At 43.0% G+C, this 25427-nt stretch overlaps 1 protein-coding gene and 1 pseudogene across 2 annotated transcripts in view; one reads left to right on the top strand and one right to left on the bottom strand.

The window, feature by feature from the left end:
* The window catches only part of LOC126963361 (10 kDa heat shock protein, mitochondrial), a 328484-nt gene that overhangs the window by 132008 nt on the left and 171049 nt on the right, over positions 1–25427 (top strand). Inside the window, exon 1 of one of the 2 annotated variants that reach the window (XM_050805644.1) lies at positions 21179–21182. The exons of the other annotated variant lie outside the window; for it this stretch is intronic. The gene's annotated coding sequence lies outside the window, so the exon portion shown is untranslated. Of the gene's footprint in view, positions 1–21178; positions 21183–25427 lie in introns of those variants that run through there. 2 annotated transcript variants of the gene reach the window in all.
* LOC126962212 (MKI67 FHA domain-interacting nucleolar phosphoprotein-like) overlaps positions 1–25427 on the bottom strand; it is a 30898-nt pseudogene that overhangs the window by 2653 nt on the left and 2818 nt on the right.

The following is a 25427-nucleotide window of genomic DNA, read 5'->3' as shown; positions in this document are numbered from 1 at the left end:
CTTCTGCAAATAAGTGAGAACATGTGAAGTTTGTCTTTCTGTACCTGGCTTAGTTCACTTAACATAATGACTTCCAGTTTCATTCATGTTGTTGCAATTAACACATAGACCAATGAAATAGAATAGAGAATCCGAAAATAAATCCATACATCTAGAGTGAACTTATTTTTGACAAAACTGACAAGAATACGCATTGTGAAAAGGACAGTCTCTTCAATAAATGGTTCTAGGAAAATTGAATATCCATATGCAGAAGAATGAAGTCAAGCCCCTATCTCTTGCCATATTAAAAAATCCAATTTTCTCAGCATCATTTACTGAAGAGACTGTTCTTTCCACAATGTGTATTCTTGGCATCTGTTTTTATGCCAGTACCATGTCGTTTTGACTACTTAGCTCTCTAGTATAATTTGAAGTCAGGTAATGTGATTACTCTAGTTTCATTCTTTTTATTTAGGATAGCTTTGGCTATGCTGGGTCTTTTTGTAGTTTCATATAAATTTTAGGATTTTCTTTCTGTTTCTGTGAAGAATGCCACTGAGGTTTTGATAGACATTGCATTGAGTCTGTAGATTGCTTTGGGTAGTATGGACATTTTAACATTGATTCTTCCATCCATGAACATGGAATATCTTTTCATTTCATTTGTGTCCTCTTTAATTTCTTGTATCAGTGTATAGTTTTCATTGTAGAGATCTTTTACTTCTTTGACTAAGTTAATTCCTAAGTATTTTATTTTATTTGTAGCTATTGTAAATGGAATTGCTTTCTTGATTTCTTTTTCAGATTGCTCTCCGTTGACAAATAGAAATGCCACTGATTTTTGTATGTTGATTTTGTATCTTGCAACTTTACTGAATTGGTTATCGGTTCTAATAGTGTTTCTGTGTGTGGAGTCTTTAGGGTTTTCCAAATACAAGATTATATCATCTGCAAATAAGAATAATTTGACTTCTTCCCTTCCAATTAGGATGCCCTTTATTTTTTTCTCTTGTCTGATTGCTCTAGCTAGGATTTCCAAAACTATGTTGATTAACAGTGATGAAAGTGGTATCCTTTTATGTTTCAGATCTTAGAGAAGAGGCTCTCAGTTTTCTCCCATTCAGTATGAAACTAGCTGTGGGTCTGTTGCATATGGGTTTCATTATTTTGAGGCATGTGCTTTCTATACCCAGTTTTTCAAGGGGGTTTTAATCATGAAGGGATGTGGAATTTTATCAAATGCTTTTTCAGCTTTCATTGAAATGATCATGTAGTTTTGTCCTTCATTCTGTTGATATGATGTATCACATTGATTGATTTGCATATGTTCAACTATCCTTGCGTCCCTGGACTGAATCCCACTTGGTCATGATGAATGATCTTTCTTATGTGTTGTGGAATTCAATTTGCTAATATTTTGTTGAGGATTTTTGCATCTATATTCATCAGGGATATTGGTCTGTAGTTTTCTTTTTTTGATGTGTCTTCAGTTTTGGTATCAGGGTAATGCTACCATTGTAGAATGAGTTTGGAAGTATTCCCTCCTCCTCCATTTTTGGAATAGTTTGGGTAAGGGTGGTATTAGTTCTTTAAATGTTTGGTAGAATTCAGCAGTGAAGCCATCAGATCCCAGGTTTTTCTTTGCTGGGATAATTTTTATTACTGCTTCAATCTCATTATGTTATTGGTTTTGGATTGCATCATGTTTCAACCTTGGTAGGCAGGATGTTTCCAATTTATATGCATATAATTGCTTAAAATAGCCACTAATGATCCTTTGAATTTCTGTGGTATCATTTGTGATGTTTCCTTTTTCATATCTGATTTTATTTATTTGGGTCTTGTCTTTTTTTTTCTTAGTCTTAGTTAGGCTAAAAGTTTGTCAGTGTTAATCTTTTCAAAAAATCAACTTTTCATTTCATTGATGTTTCGTATTGTTTTCTTCATTTCAATTTCATTTATTTCTGCTCTGATTTTTATTATTTCTTTCCTTCTACTAATTTTGGGTTTGGTTTGCTCTTGCTTTTCTATTTCTTTAAGATGCATCATTGGGTTGTTTATTTGATGTTTTCTCTACTTTTTAAAAGTAGGTGTTTATAGCCATAAACTTTCCTCTTAGTAATGCTTTGGTTGTATCCCATAAATTTTGGTAGGTTGTGTTTCCATTATCATTTATTCCAAGAAATGTTTAATTTTCTTCTTAATTTCTTCATTGACCCAGAGCATATTATTTAATCTTCACGTGTTTGTATAGTTTCAAAGTTTTCTCTTGTTATTAATTTCTAGTTTTATTCCATTGTGGCCAGAGAAGATGCTTGATATTATTTCAATTTTTTTAGTGTTTTAAGACTTGTTGTGTGACCTAAGATATGGTCTCTTCTTGAGAATGATCCATGTGCTGAGGAAAAGAATGTGTATTCTGTAGCCATTGGATAAAATGTTCTGTAAATATCTATTAGGTCCATTTATCTACTGTGAAGAGTAAGTCCAATGTTTCTTTGTTGATTTTCAGGGCAGAAGATCTGTTCAATGCTGAAAGTAGGATGTTAAGGTCTCCAGCTATTATTGTATTGAGTCTATCTCTCTCTTTAGCTCTAATAGTCTTTGGTTTATATATGTGGGTGCTCTAGTGGTGGGTGTATATCTATTTAAAATTGTTATATCCTTTTTTTGAATTGATCCCTTTATCATTATATAATGACCTTCTTTCTCTCTTCTTATAGTGCTTGTCTTGAAGTCTATTCATTCTGATATAACTGTATCCACTCCTGCTCCTTATTAGTTTCCATTGGCATGGAATATCTTTTTCCATCCCTTTATTTTCAATCTATGTGTGTCTTTGTAGGTAAAGTGTGTTTCTTACAGGCAATAGATCATTGGGTCTTGTTTTTTTTTTTTTTTTTTTATCCATTCAGCTACTCTGTCTTTGATTGGAGAGTTTAGTCCATTAACATTCAATATTATTGATCAGGCCCACAGGGAGTAAGGACTTACTCTTGCCCTTTTGTTATTTGTTTTCTGATTGTTACGGTCTTCTTTTTCTTCTTTCCTTCCTTCCTTTCTTCTTTTTGGTGAAGGTGATTTTTTCTGGTTGTAAAATTTAATTTCTTGGTTTTTTTTGTGTGTGTTCATTGTATGTTTTTTGATTTGAAGTTACCATGAGGCTTGCAAATACTATCTTATAACTCATTATTTTAAACTGATGACAACTTTATATTGCCTGGAAAAAGAAACAAACAAATAAACAAGCAAAAAGAAAACATAAAAACTTTACACTTTAACTTTGTGCCTCAGCTTTTTAACATTTTGTTGCTTCTATTTACATCTTATTGTATTGTCTATGTCTTGAAAAGTTGTTGTAGCTATTATTTTTATTTGGTCCATCTTTTTGTCTTTCTACTTAAGATGAGAGTCATTTACACACAATAATTACAGTGTTACAATATTCTATGTTTTCTGTGTGCTTACTATTACCAGTGAGTTTTGTACCTTCAGATGATGTCTTATTGCTCACTAATGTCCTTTTGTTCTGATTGAAGGCCTTCCTTTAGCATTTCTTGTAGCACAGGTCTGGTGTTGATGAAATCCCTCAACTTTTGTTTGTCTGGGAAACTTTATTTCTCCTTCAAGTTTGAAGGGTATTTTTGCTGGATATATTATTCTAGGGTAAAAGATTTTTTTCTTCAGCACTTAAAATATGTTATGATACTCCCTCCTGGCCTGTAAGATTTACACTGAAAGTCTGCTGCCAGACATATTAGAGCTCCATCATATGTCATTTATTGCTTTTGTCCTGCTGCTTTAGGATCCTTTCTTTATCCTTGACCTTTGGGAGTTTGAATATTAAATGCCTTGAGGTAGTTTTCTTTAGGTTAAATCTGCTTGGTGTTCTATAACCTTCTTTTACTTGAATATTTACATCTTTCTCTAAGTTTGAAAAGTTCTCTGTCATTATCCCTTTGAATAAACGTTCTACCTCTATTTCTCTACTTTCTCTTTAAGGCCAATATCTCTTAGCTTTGCCCTTTGAGGTTATTTTCTAGATCTTGTAGGCATGCTTCACTCTTTTTTAATTTTTTTATCTCCGCTAACTGTGTATTTTCAAATAGCTTGTCTTCAAGCTCACTAATTTTTTCTTCTGCTTGATCAATTTCACTATTAGGAGACTCTGATGCATTCTTCATTGTGTCATTTGCATTTTTCAACTACAGAATTTCTGCTTGATTCTAATTATTTCAATCTTGTTGTTAAATTTATCTGATAGAATTTTGAGTCCTTTCTCTGTGTTATCTTGAATTTCTTTGAGTTTCCTCAAAACCAGTATTTTGAATTCTCTGTCTGGAAGGTTACATATCTCTGTTTCTCTAGGGTTGGTCCCTGGTGCCTTAATTAGTTTGTTTGATGAGGTCATGTTTCCCTGGATGGGCTTGATGCTTGTGGACGTTCTTCAGTGCCTGGGCATTGACAAATTAGGTGTTTATTGTACTCTTCTCAGTCTGGGCTTGTTTGTACTCATCCTTGGGAAGGTTTTGCAGGTATTTGAAAGGATGTGGGTGTTGTGATCTAAACTGTATCTGATTAGGGGACATTCCAAGCCCAGTAATGCTATGGTGCTTGCAGACTCATAGAGGTACGCCTTGGCGGTCTCAGATAAGATCTGGAAGAATTCTCTGGACTACCAGGCAGAGACTCTTATTCTCTACCTGTAATTTCTCCCAAACAGTCTCAGTCTCTCTTTTTGTTGTCTCTCTCTCTCTCTCTGCTGAGCCACTCGGAGCTGGGGGTGGGCTGACACAACATCCCTATGGCTACCACCACTTAGAATGCACTGGGTCAGACCTAAAGTCAGTAAAGCACTGGGTCTCACTCAAAGCCCACCGTAAACACTACCTGGCTATCACCGAAGTTCATTCAAGGCCCTAGGGCTCTGCATTCAGCAGGTGGCAAAGCCAGCCAGGCTTGTGTCTTTCCCTTCAGGGCAACGAGTTCCCTCAGGGTCCAGAGATGCTGTGTAGGAGCAGGGACTGGAGTAAAAACCCTTAGAAATTTACCTGGTTCTTTATTCTAAGGCGGCTGAGCTGACACTGAAGCCACAAGACAAAGTCATTTCCACTCTGCCTTTCCCTTTCCACAGGCAGCGGAAACTCACCCTGCGGCCACCACCACAGGCCCACAGGGAATACTGCCAGGCTACGGTCGATGTTCACTTAGGGCCCAAGTGCTCTTAAATCACTTGTGGTGGTTTTCCAGGCCTGGGACTCACCCTTCCGGGCAGTGGGCTCCCCTTTGGCCTGGGGCATGTGCATGTCCAGAAATGCTGTCTAAGAGCCAAGGCCTAGAATCAGTGACCACAAGAGCCCATTTGGTGCTCTACCCCCTGGTGGCCAGGCAGGTACCTAAGCTGCATGACGAAGTCCCTTTTACCTTTCCTCTGCTTTTCTGAAGCAGAAGAAGTCTCTCACCACAGCCGGGAATGTGCTGGGTCTCACCTGAAGCCAGCACGTCGCAGTCTCAGAGTCTTACTACAGGCCCTGGGTATCACTGTTGGCTATTCAGGGCCCAAGGGCTCTTGAATCAGCAGGTGATGACTCCTGCCAGGACTGGCTTCTTTTCTTTAAGGCAGCAGATTCCCTTCTGGCCCAGGGTATATCTAGAAATGTCATTCAGGAGCTAGATCCTGGAATGGGGGTCTCTTGACTCTGACTGGTGCTCTATCCTGCTGTGGCTGAGCTGGTATCCAATTTGTAAGACAAAGTCCTCTTTACTCTTTCCTCTCCTCTCCTCAAGCAAAAGGAAGAAGCCACTTTTGTTGCTGTATGCTGCAGTGCTTCGGTTGGGGAAGGGGTGGTAGAAGCACTCCGTTGGCTGCCCTGGCTGGTGTCTCACTAGGTCGTGTGCCCCCTGAGTCCACTGGCTCTAAGCCTAGCTTGGCATTAGGACTTGCCTGGGAATTGAAGTCTTTATGGTCTAGACTGCCTTTCCAGTTTACTTAGAGCCCCAGAACACAATAGCTTGCTATGGCAAGGCTTATCAAAACTCAAGCCTCAAATCTTCTAACTGCTAGAATGGGTAAAGTCCTCTGGGTAGGGGTGGTCTAAATACTCCCTCCACAGTCAGGTGTCACCTGAGTTCCCCATGGTTTTGCTTTCTGCTGTGACAGGGCAGCACTGAGTTCAATGCAAAGTCCCACAATTGCTGCACTCTCCCTCCCCCAAGTGCACAGATTCTCTCTCAGCACCACAGTAGCCACTGCTAGGGGATGAGAGAGGAGTGGTCTCGGTGTTTCAAGACTGTCTTTCCTGCCCTCCTCAGTGCCTCTTTTAGTGTTATGAAGTTAGAGCCAGGTACTGTGAACCCTCACCTGGTTTTTGGTTCTTATGAAGATGCCTTTTTGGTGTAGAGAGCTGTTAAATTTGATTTTCCTGCAAGGAGAATCATTGGTGGAAATTGCTATTCAGCCATCTTGCTCTGCCCCTCCTACCTCACTTAACTTTACCGCCTAAGAGCCCTAATTCCAAATACAATCACATAGAGGGTTAGGGTTCCAACATATGAATTTTGGGGAGACACAATTCAGTCTATAGCATTTGGACTTGGGGAGAAGGAGAAACAGAACATTCAGAGGAAGGACTCAGTGTAAGCAACAGTTTGGAGGTGGGAAAATTCAGCTTATGAACAGAAAAAGTTGATCCAGTTTGGCAGGGCCCACGGGAAGATGTGGTGGAGTGGTGAGAGGTGGGCCACATCAGAAAGAACCTTGAATGCCAGGCTGAGGTTGGAGACATTTCCTATTGTGTAGAAGGTGCCATGAGGTGGTGGGGAGACTAACATGATGAATAGGATATTTAGGAGGATGGATCTGGCATCAGTGATGGGTAGGGGTAAGGAGCGAACAAAGCTGGAGGCCAGGAAACTGGACACACAACCCAGAGTTCAGCCTTAGGCTGTTCAAAGGCAGTTTCCACACTGAGTTCCAATGTGGATCAAAGCATGCAGTGGGTGGATGGGTTGGAAAAGCAAAAACCATTCTCTCTTCATTACCACACAGTTTCCCAGTTGAGATCATCACCAGAGTCCTACAAATCAGACAGTTGACCTGCCCCAAACTCTGTCCCTAGAAGCTGTGACCCAGAGGGAGTCCTTGTCCAGCTGTATAGCCAAGGGACACTGCAGCCTGGGCACGACTGAACCTGTTTCCTCCCAGGAGCCTCATCTCTGTCTGGCCTGGCTTTGGCTTCAAATGCCCTCAGCTTTGGCTTCAAAATCTGCTGGATGAGTTTCAGGAGAGCTCTGGCCTTCTTCGGTTTAGGAATTTTAAAATAGTTTTTTCAGCAGGCAGTAGATGAACTCTGCTTACCTCTAAGAACCTCTAAGAACTACACAACTCACAGAAAGCTGCTATACTCACAGTTATGGTTTGATTATAGGGAAAAGATATAGATTAAAATCAGCCAGGGGAAGAAAAGCGTAGGGCTGAGTCCAGGAGGGCACCAGATATGAAATGTCCATTATCCCTTCCCCATGCAGTCAGAGTGCATTACCCTCCTGGCTTTGATATGTGCCAATACACATGGAGTATTGCAGCCAGTGAGGCTCCCTCAAGCCTCAGTGTTCAGGGTTTTTACCGGAACTTCATCACGGAGGCATGCTTGATTGTCCATGTGGCTGCTCTCTGTTTCCAGTCTCCAGTCCTTTCAGGGGTGACCTAAAGCCCGGACTCTAAATCACATAGTCAGTTTTCCTGGCCCGGCTAGTCCCCACCCTAAATCTTATTATTAGACTCTCCATCGTGACCCAAGATCCCCAGGCAAAAATATTCCTATCAGGCATTATGTGTTGGAGATAAGGAGTCAAGGACAAAGGCCAGACCTCTTTTTGGTCAAGGTTAAATCTTTTTTTTTTTTTTTTTTTTTTTTTTTTACTATACAACATGCCATCATTCTGTTATTCTTCCTTTCTGTTTTATCTTCACAATAACCCTAATTAGTGGGTAAGGATGTTTATTATTGTAAACGAGATCTCTAAAGGAAAGACACTTGGGCAAAGTTGCACAGTCTATCTTTGACTCGTGGTGCAATACTCTTTCCATTCTCTGAGAACCCTGAGTCCTGAGAAGAAGATAGAAGGAAGGTGTGTATATGTGTGTGTGTAAATGTATATCTAATAAGTATGTGTAGATATGTGTATGTCTCTGTGTGTTTGTGTATACATGTGTATGTCTGGGTGTCTGTATTCATGTTTGTGTGTGTGTATATATGCTCAGGGGGAAGGTTAAAGAGAAAATCAGCAGAGTGCAGTGCCGCACACCTGTAATGCCAGCTACAGAGGCGGCAGACGGGGGAGGATCACTTGAGCCTGGGAGTTTGAGAAAGAGAAAATTTCAATAATCTTCCTGTTGCAGTTAGAAGGAAAAACCTGGGGCTGGGCATAAAGAGACATAAAGCACAGCATAAAGAGGCAGAAAAATGTCTAATGAAAAACAAGTGGCCAAGAATTTATAAAGAAATATAGCACATTAGCAGCAGAATAAAACTGGAAGATAATTTCCTCTAGAACCCTGATAATCTTTGTGAGAAAACTGTTGGTCACATATGTTAATTGCCAAAACTTGCAGGACCCTGTGCAACAGAACTGGCAAGTAAAACCATGTTTCTTAAACTCACTAAATGCTACAACTGTCATTCCACTCTTTCTCAACAAAGATTTCACAAACCTATCTCCAGCTTCCAGATGGTGAGGGAAAGTGTGATGAGATTTTATGATAAATTGTGCCCGTCTCTGAGTCCATCTCCTCCTATCGAAGAGAAGGAAAACGAGGTGAGCACATTACAGCCCTGACTGACAAAAGTCACAAGATAAGCAAATAATTGTTATGTAAAACTGGAGTGTCCTATAATGCATTCATGAATGCCACACATTCTACATGAGATCATCCATTTCTATTCACTTATATTCTTTGAAGCAGGTTTATAAGATTTGAATTATTCAGAAAATGCTCCCAAGCTAATAGGAGAAAATACTTTAACCACATGAAGTATGCTACACAATATGGTGTGGTGGTGAACTGTGCAAGCTCTAAAACAAGAAAATACAGTTTCAAGTCCTGGCTTTACCCTCCTGGGAAAGTTACAGCTCTCTGCCTCAGTTTCCCCATCTAAAGTGTAGGGATGACAATACTAGTATCTATTTCACAGAGTTGTTTTGAGGAAAAGAAGATATAAAAAGCACTTTGAACAGCAGTTAATGCTATGTAAGTGTTTGCTATTGTTATTTTAACATTTCAGATTATAAATATCTACCCTGTTATTCTGATGGCAAGCGTCCCTGAGCTGATAACATGATGAAGAACTTCTGAGTTCCTCCATTTTCCATCAGCTGTGTGAGGAAAAATATACCACACGAAGAAGAGCAACTGAAGCAGGCGTGAGAAGCAAACTTGGCTTAAGATTGGAGGGCTTGGGTTTATTGGGCTTCTTTCTTTCTAAAAATGTCCCAAGCTCCATTGATAAGAAGATTTTTAATATCAGTCTAGCTAAAAAGGACCAATAGACCCCACAAGACACTGAGTTAAACATAAAAATAAAAGGGTAATAAATAGCTGGATGCGGTGGCTTACGCCTGTAATCCCAGCACTTTGAGAGGCCGAGGTGGGGGGATCATGAGGTCAGGAGTTTGGCCAGCATGGTAAAACCGCATCTCTACTAAAAATACAAAAATTATCTGGGCATGCTGGCACACACCTGTAATCCCAGCTACTCAGGAGGCTGAGGCAGGAGAATCACTTGACCCCAGGTGGTGGAGGTTGCAGTGAGCCGAGATCATGCCACTGCATTCCAGCCTGGATGACAGAGTGAGACTCTGTCTCAAAAAAAAAAAAAAAAAAAAAAAAAGAAAAGAAAAAAAAAAAAAAAAAGAAGAGTAATAAATGAAATATGCAAAACTACACAACCAGAAAAATAAACAACTACCAGTATCCAAAACATGGCTAAATCTCATAGGATTGTGTTGAATGAAAGAAGCCAGCCTACAAATGTGCACATACTGTATGATTCCATTTATATAAAGTTCAAGAACAGGCAAAACTCATCCAGGGTGACAGAGGTCAGGATCGTGGTTAACTTTGAGGACAGCAACTGAGAAGGGGCAAGAGGGAGCTCTCTGTGGTGATGGAAGCATTCCATATCTTGAGCTGAGTGGTGGTCACATGAATGTGCACATTTGTAAATAGTATGGAGTGGTAATTTAAGGTATATGCACCTCACTATATGTAAGATACTGTCTTAGTCCATTGGTGCTGCTATAACAAAATATCTGAGACTGGGTAATGTGTAAAGAACAAAACTTTATTCCTCACAGATCTGGTGGGTGGGAAGACCAAGATCAAGGTGCCAGCAAGTTTGTGGTCTAGTGAGGGCTGCTCTCTGCTTCCAAGATGGCACTTTAAGTGCTGAGTCCTCCAGAGATGAGGAGTGCTGTGTCTCAACATGGTGGAAAGGACAGAAAAGCAAAAGAAGGAAACCGAGCTAGGCAGCTCCCTCAAGCCCTTTCATAAGGTCACTAATCCCATTCATGAGGGGGCTCTTCCCTCACCACTTAATTATCTCCTAAAAACTCTACCTGGGCCAGGCGCAGTGGCTCATGCCTTTAATCCCAGCACTTTGGGAGGCCAAGGCAGGCAGATCATGAGGTCAGGAGCTTGAGACCATCCTGGCCAACATGGTGAAACTTCGTCTCTACTAAAATACAAAAAATCAGCCAGGCGTGGCACACCTGTAGTCCCAGCTCCTTGGGAAGCTAAGGCAGGGCAATCACTTGAACCCGGGAGGCAGAGGTTGCAGTGAGTCTAAATCATGCCACTGCACTCCAGCAGCCTGGTGACAGAGCAAGACTCCATCCAAAAAAAAAAAAAAAAAAAAAGAAAAGAAAAGGACTCCACTTCTTAATACTATTACATTGGGGTTTGAGTTCCTACATGAATTTTGGAGGAGACACAAACATTCCAACCATAGCAAATTTACTTTACTAAAAAAGAAAAGGAAAATCTTGTCTCTAAACATGATATTTTAAGAGTTTATATATTTACAGCCCAATTTTCCACTTGCTTACAAACATATTTGTGATGATCCTTCTTAGCTGAGAAAAGTTTCAGTAAATTAAAAAAAAAACTCACATTATCCATTAATATCTTATTCAGATAAGATCAAATTTCTAACCTAGATTTTAGGTTAAGACATAGTCGTTTGTTGTAATGTGAGAATGACAGAAAGAGAGATATTAACTAGCAGAATCCAACTATAAAAATAAATTTAAGGGCACAATTCTCTATTAATGACTCTCCCAGACAAATCATTACTTGGCTAGCAATGAATCAACTAAAAATGGAAGTGAGAACAGTTTGAATCCTTTTTGCAATGGATGAATGTTTATGAGACTATTAAGTGAAGAGGGTTCAGAAACAAGGGGATAAATGGCATGCTAACTTGGGGTTGAATGGAGTAATGGGATGATCTTGGACATATAAGAATCTTGCTTAATGGGGCTTGTCTACTTGCAATTCAATAAACTAATATGTGTAAATTCGAAGAGATAAAGGACAAGAGCACTCAGAACAAAATCGCAGGAATAAATTTAGCAAAGAGGCACCAAAGTTGAGAGAAGGACCACTGTTCCACGTCTCACATCTTTAATTCTTGAGTCATGGGGATGGTAAGCCAGGGAACAGAGTCATCTGACTGGAAGCTAAAACTGGCCTTTGGGGTGACTTCAGAGAGACTGTCCAGACTCAAGATGCAAAAGCAGATGTTGCATGGTGGAAAATGTCCCGAATGCAAAGGCATTTTCAAAGACAATGGTGCGCAGGGAAAAAGAATGCTGTGTGTTTTAAAAGAAAAAAAAAAAATCAAAAGAAAGAATGGAAACAAGAAAGAAGAAGAAGTGACCTGAGGGTAGGGTGACCATATGTTCTGGTTTGCAAAGTACAGCTAAGGTTATGTCTGCTGTCCCGGTGCAATTATAATAGTGCACGGATTTCGATGATAAATCATATGATCACCCTACCAAAGAGAGGAAAGTAGCCAGCCAGAAGACCCATGTGTCGATTTCAAACGATGTGGACTGATCCACAGCCGCGCTCATGCCGCTGCCCAGCTGAGCGGTGTGCACCACCTCTGCTTCGCCCTACCTCGCAGTGGCCGGCTGAGTCTCCGGGAAGGCTGGAGCGGAACCCTGGGCTCCCACGTTGCTCTGGTGCCACCTGCAGGTTATATGGGGGAACTGCTTCTCTCCACCTCACTACCCACCACCCCGCCTCCCCACCTCGATCCTGGATAGCCTTGGACTTGGCCAAAAGACATTCAGAGCACGCGAAGCCCTGGCTGGGGAGTGGGCTGCACCCCGCAGTGAAGCCTGCGTTACAGAATCAGACGGGCCCAGCTTAAATCAACAAAGCCAAGCTCTTCCTCTTCCTACCCAGTCCTCTCCTGTCTCATTTTGTAGAGGGGAAACTGAAGCCTAATTCAGAATTTTCATTGGTAGGATTGTGAAGCATACAGCTGGAACCTCCCAGGTGCCATTCCCCACATCTCTGTCTTTCCCCTAATACATTAGGATACTGGGGAAGCAAGAGAACTTAAGCTTACTAAGCTCCTACTGTGTACCGGGCAGAGTAGGCACTTTTATTTCCAGCCTCGCAATTGATGGGAAATAGGTGATTATACAACCGGGATACGGGATCAGAGTGGGCTAGTGATGTGCTCACAGTATCTCAGCTGAAATTGGAACCTAGGGGTCTTTGACTCTAAAGCTAGGGCTCTTTTTGGGTCTCCAGCTTGAGCAATAGTTGCAAAATGCAAAGAACACCATGAAAGTTTTATATTGATCCATATAAGACCGTATTGCAAACAAAAACATGGAGTGTCTTCGTGGGGGTGACGGTGAGCCAGGAGATTATTGCAGTTCTGTGTAACCTGGGAACTCTCCGAAGAAAATGGATGAGGACTGACTGAGTGCAATTTGTCTGATAAACAAAATCTGTCAGAATGTGGGGCCTTGTGGGTGCTAAGTGAAGGTAAGAAACCATGGTGCTGGACATTTTCTAAGGTGTTCTTTATGAAATTACTCAGGGCCTCAGTGCCTTCACCTTCTTCATGACATCCTATCTCATCCTAACCATCCTATGTTTGGGACACTTAACAGTCTCCTAAACATCCTTCAAAAGATTTATCATCCTTCAAAACTCCTTCAAAACTCCTTCAACACATCCTTCAAAACTCCACTGCTTTTGGAGTTATGACTCGATAAAATAAAAATCATGGTGGGAGTCATTTACACCCTAGTGAGAGTCATCTAAGATTCCCTTTTCTTCTCAGACCTTTCAGCTGAAGTTGGTAATGAGAGAGGTTGGGGAGGGGAAAAGGGTCGGGGCAAGCATTCTTGGAACTTGCGCTGTTTCTTGCCGATGATCTGGCACAGTGTGAGAATGTCAATCTAAATGGAGAGCTCTATGCATGTTCCTCTCTATTCCCTTTGTCACCAATACCAATTCCCAAAGCAGAGCCCCGGGAGGGCTGGACTGAAAAACCTGGAGGTCATAGAAAACGCCTGGCTTTAGATTTCAGGTCAAGTTTTGCCAGTGACTTGCTGTGTAAGATTAGACAAGTCAGTTCGCCTCTCCGCACTTCAGTGAACTCATCTGTAAAAGACTGGTCTGGACTAGATCAATGATTTTCTTTTGGTTTTGCAATTTTTTTGTTGTTGTTGATGTTGTGTGTGTGTGTGCGTGTGTGTGTGTGTGTGTGTTTAAACAGAGTCTCACTCTGTTGCCCAGTTGGAGTGCAGTGGCACGAACTCGGCTTACTGCAAATCCTCCTGCCTCAGCCTCCCGAGTAGCAAGGATTACAGGTGCCTGCCACCACACCCAGATAATTTTTGTGTTTTTTGTAGAGATGGGGTTTCACCATGCTGGCCAGGCTCATCTTGAACTCCCGACCTCAGGTGATCTGCCCACCTCGGCCTCCCAACGTGCTGGGATTACAGGCGTGAGCCACTGTACCCAGTCTGCAATTGTTTTTTGTTTTAATGTTATATTCAATTCTTCATCTTCATTAAAGTATAATTGGTAAATAAAAATTGTGTATATTTACAGTGTTCAATGTGATGTTTTGATATATGCATGTGTTGTGAAGTGGTTAAATAAAGTTAATTAACATTTTCATCACCTCACATACTTTTATTATTATTATTATTATTATTATTATTATTATTATTGTGGTAAGAATATGTAAGACCTATTTGCTTAGAATAGTGTTTACTAGAGGCGAGGAAGGGTAAGGGGGAGGGGGTAGCCAAAGGTTGGCTAACAGGTTAATAGATACAAGAGTACATGGTTGAGTTTGGTGGCTCATGCCTATAATCCTAGCACTTTAGGAGACTGGGGTGGGAGGATCACTTGAACTCAGGAGTTTGAGACCAGCTTGGGCAACATAGGGAGATGCCTCTCTTTAAAAAATTTTAAAAACTACCCAGGCATGTTGGTGCATGCCTGCGGTCCCAGCTACTCTGGAGGCTGAGGTGGGAGGATCACTTGGGCCGGAGAGGTCAAGGCTGCAGTGAGTTATGATCGCACCACTGTGCTTTAGCCTAGGGGGCAGAGTGAGACCCTGCCTGGAAAAAAAACAAAACAGCTAAATAGGAGGAGTAGTTCTAGTGTTCTTTAGCACTATGGGGTAATGATAATTGATGACAATTTATTATATATTTTCAAATAGCTAGAAGAGTGCATTTTGAATACTCCCAGAACAAAGAAAAGATAAATGTTTGAGGTGGTGGAGATGCTAATTATGCTGATTGGATCATTACACATTGTATGAAAATATTATGCTGTACCCCCAAAATATGTACAATTCTTGTGTCAATTAAAAATAAGAATAAAAGCAAAAAATTCTTCTCTCTTAGCAATTTTCAAGTATACATTATTATTAACTATAGTCATCATTCTGTACAACAGATCTCCAGAACTTATAACATTGTATTTGATTCCAATCAAAGTACTAGATCCACAGAGTTAAGAACAAAATGGTATCTGGAGCAAGAAATCCTCAGTAAAATAAAAAAAAAAAAAGAAAAAAAAAGGCCAAAATGGTAATAAAAGGCTTATATCAGAAAGCATTTCCTCTGCCCTTTCCTTTCTTGCTTTTGAGTCCTAATTCCCAGAGGCCATCACTTTAAACTCATTTTGCTACTTCCTCTGGTATCATCATATTTCTAAATAATGCTTAGGTTGCTATTTCTTGATTTGTTTTCCTCAGTATCTGTCGACTTCCTGGCATAACAGAGTATAGGGCTTACCTCCCTTATGAGGTCTTAACAATTTCCTTGCCTCCATTCTACCAATTTGACTGGATCACTGTTGGAACCGAACTGTCGATTCCCTCCTGGGCAGGGGTCGCCGCGAAGGATCACCGACACGAGATTCACAGCAGAGAGTTATTTATTACTAGCGCGCTAGGGTCCCAAGCTCTAAGTTGGCCCTGGGACCCCGAGTGCTTGTTACAGGTTGTTTATATAGGCAAACACAAGTTCAAACACAGCTTAAGGCGCGAAATTCAAACAAAGCTTTAGGCGCGTGGTAATTGGGTCTAGCTATGGCCTGAGCAAGGTGTCTTGTTCTAATTGGTTAGAGCAGGACCTTATGAGGTTTTTTCTTGGAGTTGCTGATTCCGGGAACTTCGAGGCAGGGTGGGACCCCCGGAATTAGCAGGGTGGGACCCCATGAGGTTGTTTACCGGAATTGGCAGGGTGGGACCCTATCAGGGTGGGACCCTATCCAGAGCCACCTGGTGTTAATTTTTTCTATATGAGGCCTAGTTTCTAAATTTTATGAGGCCTAGTTTCATCACAATCTTATGAAATCAAATGCATTTACATTCTTGTAGATATCTAAATTTTGTTTCTTAAGCCAAGTCCTGCCCTGAAATTGTTTCATTTATTTCCTTTATTTCCCCTGGAGTTAAAAATTGCTTCAGATTGTTTGTCTTCATTTGCTTATATGTTTTTGTACCAATTAACTACCTTTTCTTTTCCAGATGCTCCAACTGATCTGTGAAATGCCTAGTAATAATCATCCAAAAACTAAGATACACCAGATACTCTATCAGCCCTGTTACTTTCCAGGAGGCATCCCTTTCTCCCTTGCCCTCCATCCTTATGCTCCAAACTGGACTCAGCTCTCTCAGCCCGTGGCACGGCTGGCATCCTGGCATTTCTCTGAATTTTCTGCTTCCTCTTCTCTGTGCATCTCCCGTTCCCTGGCCCCATATCTTCTTTTTCCTTGGTTTATGAAGGGGTGGCCTGCCCCTCCACACCTGTGGGCATTTCTCTTTAGGTGGAACGAGAGACTTGAGAAAAGAAATGAGACACAAAGTATAGAGAAAGAAAAAGTGGGCCCAGGGGACCAGCGCTCAGCGCACAGAGGACCCAGCCGGCACCGGTCTCTGAGTTCCCTTAGTATTTATTGATAATTATCTTTACCATCTTAAAGATAAGGGAGTGGCAGGACAATAGGATCACTGAAGGCAGAAAATTAGCAGTAAGACATATGGATGAAGATCTCTGTGACATGAATAAGTTCAAAGGAAAATGCTGTGCCTTGATATGCATATGCAAACATCTCCATAAACCTTTTAGCAGCATTGCGCCAGCAAGTCCCGCCAGCAGGTCCCACCTTATGCCGTAAGGCGGTTTTCTCCTATCTCAGTAAACAGAGCATACAATCCAGTCTCACACCGAGATGTTCCATTGCCCAGGGATGGGCAGGATTTTTAACCAGCAAGCTGCCTTCAGGCACTTGTTTAACAAAGACACATCCTGCACAGCCCCAAATCCATTAAACCTTGAGTCACCACAGCACATGTCTCTTGCAAGGACAAGGCTGGGGGTAGGGGTCACAGATTAACAGCATCTCAAATACAGAACAAAATGGAGTCTCTTATGTCTACTTCTTTCTATACAGACACAGTAACAGGCTGATCTTTCTTTCTTTTCCCCACAGGTTTACCCTCTTACTGTGTTGCAGTACATCTTCCAGTGGCTTCCTGAGAAAGAGTGAATGGAAGCCAAGCTCTCTGACCCCTGCATATTTTAAAATGTCATTGTTCTACCCCAACTCCTGATTAATAATTTGGCTGGATATAATGCTCTAATTTAAATGTAGCTTCTCCTCACATTGGGAAATATTGCTCTATTATTTTCTAGCTCCCAGTGTTGTTGGGAAGAAGGCAGTATCATGTGGAGTCTTGGCTCTTTATATGTGGCCTGTCTTTTCTCTCTGGAAGATTTTAGGATTTTCTCTCTATTCTTGGTTTTCTGGAATTTCCCAATGATGTGCCTTGTTGTAGGTCTTCACTCACTGTGTTAGTCACTTCATAGACTCTTTTGAACTAGAAAATTATGTCCTTTTATTACAGGAAGCCACCAGCAGGTTTGTGTGAGCTAGGTAATCACATTCTTTTCTTCCAAGCACAGAGGTATCAAAGCCCTGGGAACCTTATAAGTGGATTGGGAGTAAGAGGGCTTGAGGTGAATCCAACAAAGCTCCAGCACCCACTGAGCTCATGTCCCAGGGCTAGGCTCTGCCTGAGGACAATAGACATGGGTGATACCTACTTCCTGCCCCGTCCCATGGTGGGGCTCAGAACACACATGGTCCAGGAGCTCCATGTAGTCTCGGGTTACATTTACATGCACCTACCTCTGTGTACCGTTCAGTGAGCAACAGGACAACTTAGGGGAAGGGGAAACTCCAGAGAGCAAGATAGGAGGGAGGTAAATAAACATGGGGTGGAGAGTGGCCTTGTGGGGAAGGAGCAAAGTCAGGGCCGTGTGTGTGTCTGTGTGTGTGTTATGTATTGGGGGAAATGGGGAGAGCAGCCATAGTTTTGTCTGCCCCCTTTTCTGGCCACTGCACCCCTTTCTTGTGAATAGTTTTTCTTCCCACCATGGACTGAATGTCTCTTTCTCCTCCAAATTCATACGTTGAAGCCCTAACCCTCTGTGTGGCTGTATGTGGAGATGAGGCTTCTCAGGGAGTCATTAAGGTTAAATGAGGTCTTAAGGGTGGGGCTCTGATTCCATAGGATTAGTGTTTGTATAAGATGAGACACCAGAGAGTGCACTCACTCTCTCTCTGCACAAATGCAAAGAAGAGGCCACATAAGCACACAATATGGCGGCCACCTACAGGCCAAGAGAAGAGGCCTAAGAATGAAACCTACCTTGGTGGCACTTTGATCTTGGTTTTCCCAGCCTCCAGAACTGTGAGAAATCAATGTTTGTGGTTTAAGCCACCCAGTCTGTGGTATTTTGGCAAGGCACCCTGAACTGACTAATACGTCTCCCCACCTTACTTCCACCACATGCCGCTAGAGGGCTTGGAAGGTTTAGTGTCCCCGCTACCCAGCCAACCCAGACCAGACCAAACAGAAGCTTTCTTCTGGAATTTTCTGAACAGGAACTAATGGAGGGGAGCCTCATCCTTTCTTGGGCCAAAGCCAGGAAGACGGAAGCCTCGTGCTGCCAACAGTCTGATCCCAACCTTGTGGGGAAAGTTGCTCTGAGAGCACAAAACTGATCTGCAGCCTGAGGTGGAGACAGAGACAGGGAAAGAAGCTGGCAAATCCTGATAGCGCTGGTGTCTCTGAGTCCAGGTATTCCTGAGGCCCAACTGTTCCCTGCCCTGCCTGTGGCTAACTTAATGACCAATGAACTTCCCTTCTTGCCTAAGCCAACTCGAGTGGATTTTCTGTTACTCACCCCAAAGAGCCCTGACTGCAATGGCAGGGCATGATGGGGCTGGGCTGGCTGGGGCAGAGGACGGTGTGGGTGAAATCAGCTGTGACAGGAAGTGCAGTTATCGAGTGGCCTCCATGAGGTCCTCCTCCAGCTCCGACTGTGAGCAAGCCTGGGCTCATATGCTCAGTAGGTCAGCCTGAGGGATTTGACCAGAGGTGCCATGCTCAGGGCCATCTTTCTGTGGGCCAGACTCTTCAGCATCAAAGGCTTTGCCATCAGAGACAGTTTTAGTTACATCTTGGGTTCACTTGATCAACTGCTCTTCTCCTACTTTCAGGATCTTCAGACTAGACTGCACCAAGTAGGTGTTAGGAAGCCGTAGGCATCCTGACCAGAGGCCCAGACCACAAAAAGGGCTCCTGCCAGCCTGCCCAGGGTTCCAGAGGGTAGGACCGAGGGGTGGTGGGAGGAGCCCAGCCTGGGCAGCCATGACATTTACACCCCTCTTGATCTGTCTCCTGGAACTTTCCACCCCTCAAGTTTGTGGGGCACACGTGGGAAAGACAATGAATGCCCATGTCTCCGACTAGTTTCCCCATCAGAAGTGGTCATTGCACCAAGCACCCTCCTCCGTTAAAACTGGACAGACCAAGGGCCACCTTCCTAATGGATGGATCTTCTTGGTCCATCTCATGCTCCCAACAGAGCTCCCTCCCTGGGATGGGAATGTGCCATTCCAGGAGAGCCCTTTTGACCCTGTCTCCAGCCAAAGCCAGTCCCCCTGCCAAGCAGGGCCTAGAGTGACACTGGAGGGTGACAGGCCTCCCCTAGAAATTTCTTGCTGAAAATTGTCAGTTTCCTGCACAAGTACAGCCTGGCGGTTAAATTCAAATTAAACCCAGAAGGAGGTTGCTGCTTCAGTCTCGACTGCTTGAAAATTAGGCTGTGTAGAGCTTTTGTTTGCTGGAAATTGTGTGGTCAGACATTGTGCAGATTGACCCCGTAGCTACAGCAAGTACACACATAGGGCATCAACCAATGCCAAGTGTGCACATGTGAGCACACACACACGCACAGCACAAAATCTAGAAATAAACTACCAGAATTTCAGCTGTTGGCCGGGCGCGGTGGCTCACGCCTGTAATCCCAGCACTTTGGGAGGCCGAGGCGGGTGGATCATGAGGTCAGGAGATCGAGACGTTCTTGGCAAACACGGTGAAACCCCATCTCTACCAACAATACAAAAAATTAGCCAGGCGTGGTGGCGGGTGCCTGTAGTCCCAGCTATTCAGGAGGCGGAGGCAGAAGGATGGCTTGAACCCGGGAGGCAGAGCTTGCAGTGAGCCGAGATTGCCCCACTGCACTCCAGCCTGGGCTACAGAGTGAGACTCTGTCTCAAAAAAATAAAAATAAAAAAAAAATAATAAAAATAATAAATAATAATTTCAGCTGTTATGGAAGTTTTGTGTCATTTCCCTGAAAAAAATCCACAGATTTTATTTGATGATTTAGTCTTGTTTTTATTTAGACTTACTTAAGGAAAAGGAGAGCTGAGTGCAGTGGCTCATGCCTGTAATCCCAGCACTTTGGGAGGCTGAGGCAGGAGGATCACTTGAGCCCAGAAGTTCAAGACCAGCCTGAGCAACATGGTGAAACCTCATCTCTGTAAAAAAAAAAAATACAGAAATTAGCCAGATGTGGTAGCGTGTGCCTGTGGTCCCAGCTACTTGGGAGACTGAGGTGGGAGGATCGCTTGAGCCTGGGCGGTGGAGTCTGCAGTGAGCCGAGATCGTGTCACTGTACTCCAGCCTGGGCGACAGAGTGAGATCTCATCTCAAAAAGAAAGAAATAGAGAAAAAGACACAGAAAGAGAAAAGGGGAGGGGAGGGGAGGGGAGGGGAGGGGAGGGGAGGGGAGGGGAGGAATGAAATGGGATCCTGGTCTGGTATGGGAAAACTTAAGCGGATACATCTGAGAACTTTGAGCTTCCAGTTTCCACTGAATGCTCTGGGCTAAAAGAAGTAACCCCCTTTCCTTACTAAGAGAAGGGCGGCTGTCCCTTGCCTGGAGACTAGGCAGAGAGCCTCCAACACGGCCTCACAGCAGGATGAGGTGTGTCGTCACTGCTGCCCCACATTGACACCAGGCTATGGTCATTCCTCATCATGGCCCAAGGTCACAAGCACAATCTGCTCTGGGAGGATGATTTTTTTTTCTTTTCTTTTCTTTCTTTTTTTTTTTTTGCCAAAAATGTTTCTGGAGCTGCCTAGCGTGTACTGGCAGAATCTGGGAGAGGCGGTGGAAGAGTGGACATAAGGGTGTTGGACCAGAGGGACACTAAAGGCTGTGTACGAGAGAATACACTGACCTGGACACACTCTCAGGATTGAACGGCTTGGCAAGGACACCTGGGGCTCTAACACACTGCTGGAGTGGCTCCTTGAAATGTGGACATAACAGTCGCGGCAGTGAATTAGGTGGAGAATATACAACTGCATTCATAAAGCATCAAAGAAGCCGGAAAGTACAGGGAAGTCGGAATGTTAGAATGGTTCATTATATGCCAGCAGATTCAAAATCTACCACTTGACTATGTGCCCTGGAGGGCTCACAGGAACTCTCCTCTCTGGGTTAACAAGGAAGGCACTAGTGAGAAGGGCACCTGAATATTTGAGAGACTCAGTGGCACTATCCTTTGTAGGCCAGGATTGATAACAGGAGATGCTGCCATGAGACCAGGCGTCCTGGTGTCAGTGGGAATGGTGGAAGACCAGCACAGCAGATGCCAGGTGGTGGCACTTCACCATCAACAACAAAGCAGATGCAATTAACTTAATTGGTAGGAACAGTAGAGTGATATCCTGGATGCCTTGACCTCCAGGGATCTGTTGTATTGGCTAAAAACTGATGGCATTCCTGCAAACCACTGCACTCCAGCCCAGGCAACAGAGTTAGACCCTTTCTCAAAAACAAAACAAGAAAAGTGTTGTTATAATGGCACCAAGTGTATATGTAGTTCCTGAAATTCTGAGTTCCATTAATATTATTTGTGTGATTAAAAAAAAATCCATACTTAAAAGCAACACACCAATAGAGGCAAGCAAACCATGTTTTGCACAAAACAACTATCAATGGTGATAGCACGTGGATCTCCCCTTTCAGAACCCTGAAATTAAGGGCTTTCTGCAGACAAGGTGACTATCAGAATCACATGGAGAAGATCAGAGCCTGGAAGGAAACTTGAGATTTTTTGATATGGGGTCTTGCTCTGTCGCCCAGGCTGGAGTGTAGTGGCGTGATCTCTGATCTCGGCTCACTGCAAGGTCCGCCTCCTGGGTTCACGCCATTCTCCTGCCTCAGCCTCCCGAGCAGCTGGGACTACAGGCGCCTGCCACCATGCCTGGCTAATTTTTTTGTATTTTTAGTAGAGACGGGGTTTCACCGTATTAGCCAGGATGGTCTTGATCTCATGACCTCGTGATCCACCTGCCTCAGCCTCCCAAAGTGTTGGGATTACAGGCGTGAGCCACCGTGCCCGACTGAGAATTTTTTTATTTCAAACTTCTTCATTTTACACAGAGACAAAACTGAAATTCAGAGAGTTCTAGTTTCTCAAGGCACACTACTAGTCAATAAATACACAGAGCCAGAAGCTAGATCTAGCTCAGTGTTCTTTTAAAGCCTTCAAAATTCCCCTCTGCTAGTAAAGCTTACAACCTGACAATAACATAATGTATACACACAAATACAGCTATTTCCAAAATAGATTGGTGGGGGGATGGACGCTGCATTTTTACAACTTATATTTTTAAGAATTGCAAAATATGCCTCCAGTATTCACAATAGGATGTCATTAACCAATCCCCACAGTGGGTTGGACATCTAGGTTGTTTCCAACTATTTGCTTTTATAATTATCCATTATAATGGTGAAAAATTGGAAACGACCTAAATGTCCAACAATACAGGCATTAATTCTCTGTGAAATGAATATCAAATAGCCATAGGAAAGACATTAAAGATTCAAAAGTGTTGCTAATTCAGCAAAAATATGCCATTTCAGGTCAGATGCAGTGGCTCACACCTGTAATCCCAGCACTTTGGGAGACTGAAGCGGGCAGATCATTTGAGTCCAGGAGTTTGAGACCAGTCTGGCCAACATGGCAAAACCACATTATAAGGTACATGATGTGCTTTGGTCAAGGAGTAGACTGAGGCGGATATCCAGGCCTGGGTGACTCACGAGTTTGGTGGGCAAGTGCACACCTCTGCTTGTAATATAACCTGTTTGTGTAAGTTCATACTTGACTTTATGCCACTATTGTCTGTAAAAGGTATAACTGCCCTGTTGATGCTGTGCATAAGATACATGGCTCTTGGGGGCTTGGCTCGGCTCTACTCCAAATGGCTTGACATATGAGTGCACTGGTGCCCGGAGAAAGAGAGAGAGCCAAAGTTCTCTCTTGCAGATGGACGGGAGGGGACCCAGGACACAGCTGGCCTTGCTCGTTCCCAGAGAGAGAAGAGTTAAGCTGCTGACCCTGAAAGCAAGGGAGAGCCAGCTGCACAGCTGTTGGGGGGGCAGCTGGCCCAGGAAGCTGATACACGGCGAACAGTGTAAGACGAAGCTGATAATAAGAGAGCTAGTGTAAGAAAGCTGTTAATGAGAGCTGCTGCTGAATAGAGCTATCTTTCATCTGCCTACGGCCCCCCGAGTATTCTTTCTGATCACCCACCCACTCCCCTCAGACTTCAGCATGGGCTGGACCTGGATCCTGGGACCTGACACACATCTCTACTAAATGCACAAATTAGCCGGTGTGGTCGCACATGTCTGTAATTCCAGCTACTAGGGTGGCTGAAGCACGGTGATCACTTGAACCCAGGAGGCAGAGGTTGCAGTGAGCCAAGATCGCACCACTGCACTCCAGCCTGGGCAACAGAGTGTGATCCTGTCTCAAAAAAAAGAAAAGAAAAGAAAAGAAAAAAATTAAAGATCATTTGTCCAGTATAAATTCTTTCAAACATATACTCAAGCATAGAAATGTCTAGAAATGTCATCAATGGTAATTTCAGGGAAGAATTCTAAGGTGACTTTTTTTGGTTATCTACATTTTTTTTTCTTTTTCTTTTTTGAGATAGGGTCTTGCTATGTCACCCAGGCTGGAGTGCAGTGATGTGATCAGGGCTCACTGCAGCCTCAACCTCCCAGGCTTAAGCGATCCTCCCACCTTAGTCTCCTGAGTAGCTGGGACTACAGGCGCACACCACTATACCTGCCTAATTTCTGTATTCTTGTATTTTTTGCAAAAATGGGGTTTTGCCATGTTGCCCAAGCTGGTCCCAAGTGATCCGCCCACCTTGGCCTCTCAGATTGCTGGGATTACAAGTGTGAGCCATGTGTGCCAGGCCTATGTTTTCTTTTCTGTAATGACCATGACCATGGATTTAATGTACCAACATTTTTCTAACGATAATACTTACAAAGTATACTATGAAAACTGTTCAGAGAAAATGAAGAATACAAATTTGTAAAAATCGTATATAACTAGTTTGTTTGTTTTTTTTTAAAGGCAAGAAAGGCCGGGCGCGGTGGCTCAAGCCTGTAATCCCAGCACTTTGGGAGGCCGAGACGGGCGGATCACGAGGTCAGGAGATCGAGACCATCCTGGCTAACACCGTGAAACCCCGTCTCTACTAAAAATACAAAAAACTAGCCGGGCGAGGTGGCGGGCGCCTGTAGTCCCAGCTACTCCGGAGGCTGAGGCAGGAGAATGGCGTAAACCCGGGAGGCGGAGCTTGCAGTGAGCTGAGATCCGGCCACTGCACTCCAGCCCGGGCTACAGAGCAAGACTCCGTCTCAAAAAAAATAAATAAATAAAAAAATAAAGGCAAGAAAGAAACAAAGTAGATTGTCCAGGAAGATAGTTACTTCCCCTTTGTATTTCTCTGGTGAGTTCATTAGGAACTCTAAAAAGTTCCAGGAGTAGAATCACAGGGTCAAAGTACCCTGGCTTTAACTTCTGGTTCAGAGAATCCTAACAACTTACATTGTCACCAGCAAGGTCTTTGACTACATGAGCAACTCTCTCCTTAAAGCAATTCTCATCTGACATTAGCTGTTCGACTTTCCGCTGATACGTTGACTCCAGGAGGCTCCTTGAGTTCTGTGTGTTCAGCTGGCCTCCGGTGGCCCCATTATTATTTTCTGCCGGGTAAAGGTCAGTCACCTGCACACGGATCTCATCACTCATGATATGCTGCAGCTAGAATCAAACAAAGGCAAGCTGTTAGTGAACACAGAAAACATTTCTCCATTATACAGTCAACGTTCCTTTGACTGATACAGTCACTCAACTCAAAAATGATTTTTTTTTTTTTGGCTGGTGATTTTAGAAAATTAATCACACAAACCACTGTATCATTTTCTTGGAGAATAATCAAGCCAAGATTTTCAACCATATCTATGGTCCATTGTAAAACTTTCATATCTATTTAAAATAAAAACCATAGAGAACTCAGGTTAATGTACTGTTTATTTAAAATTCTAAGGATCTTTAAATAATTTTCCATGGGTCATATTTTTATTGCATTTTAAAATCACTTACAATTTGCTTTCACACATATTCTCTCTCATTTGATCCGCACAACTGCCCTGGG

Source organism: Macaca thibetana, chromosome 9 (genome assembly GCF_024542745.1).
Source record: "Macaca thibetana thibetana isolate TM-01 chromosome 9, ASM2454274v1, whole genome shotgun sequence".
In the NCBI taxonomy this organism is placed as follows: domain Eukaryota; kingdom Metazoa; phylum Chordata; class Mammalia; order Primates; family Cercopithecidae; genus Macaca; species Macaca thibetana.
Note: the sequence above shows the minus strand (reverse complement) of the source record. Positions and strands in the feature narration are given on the sequence as shown.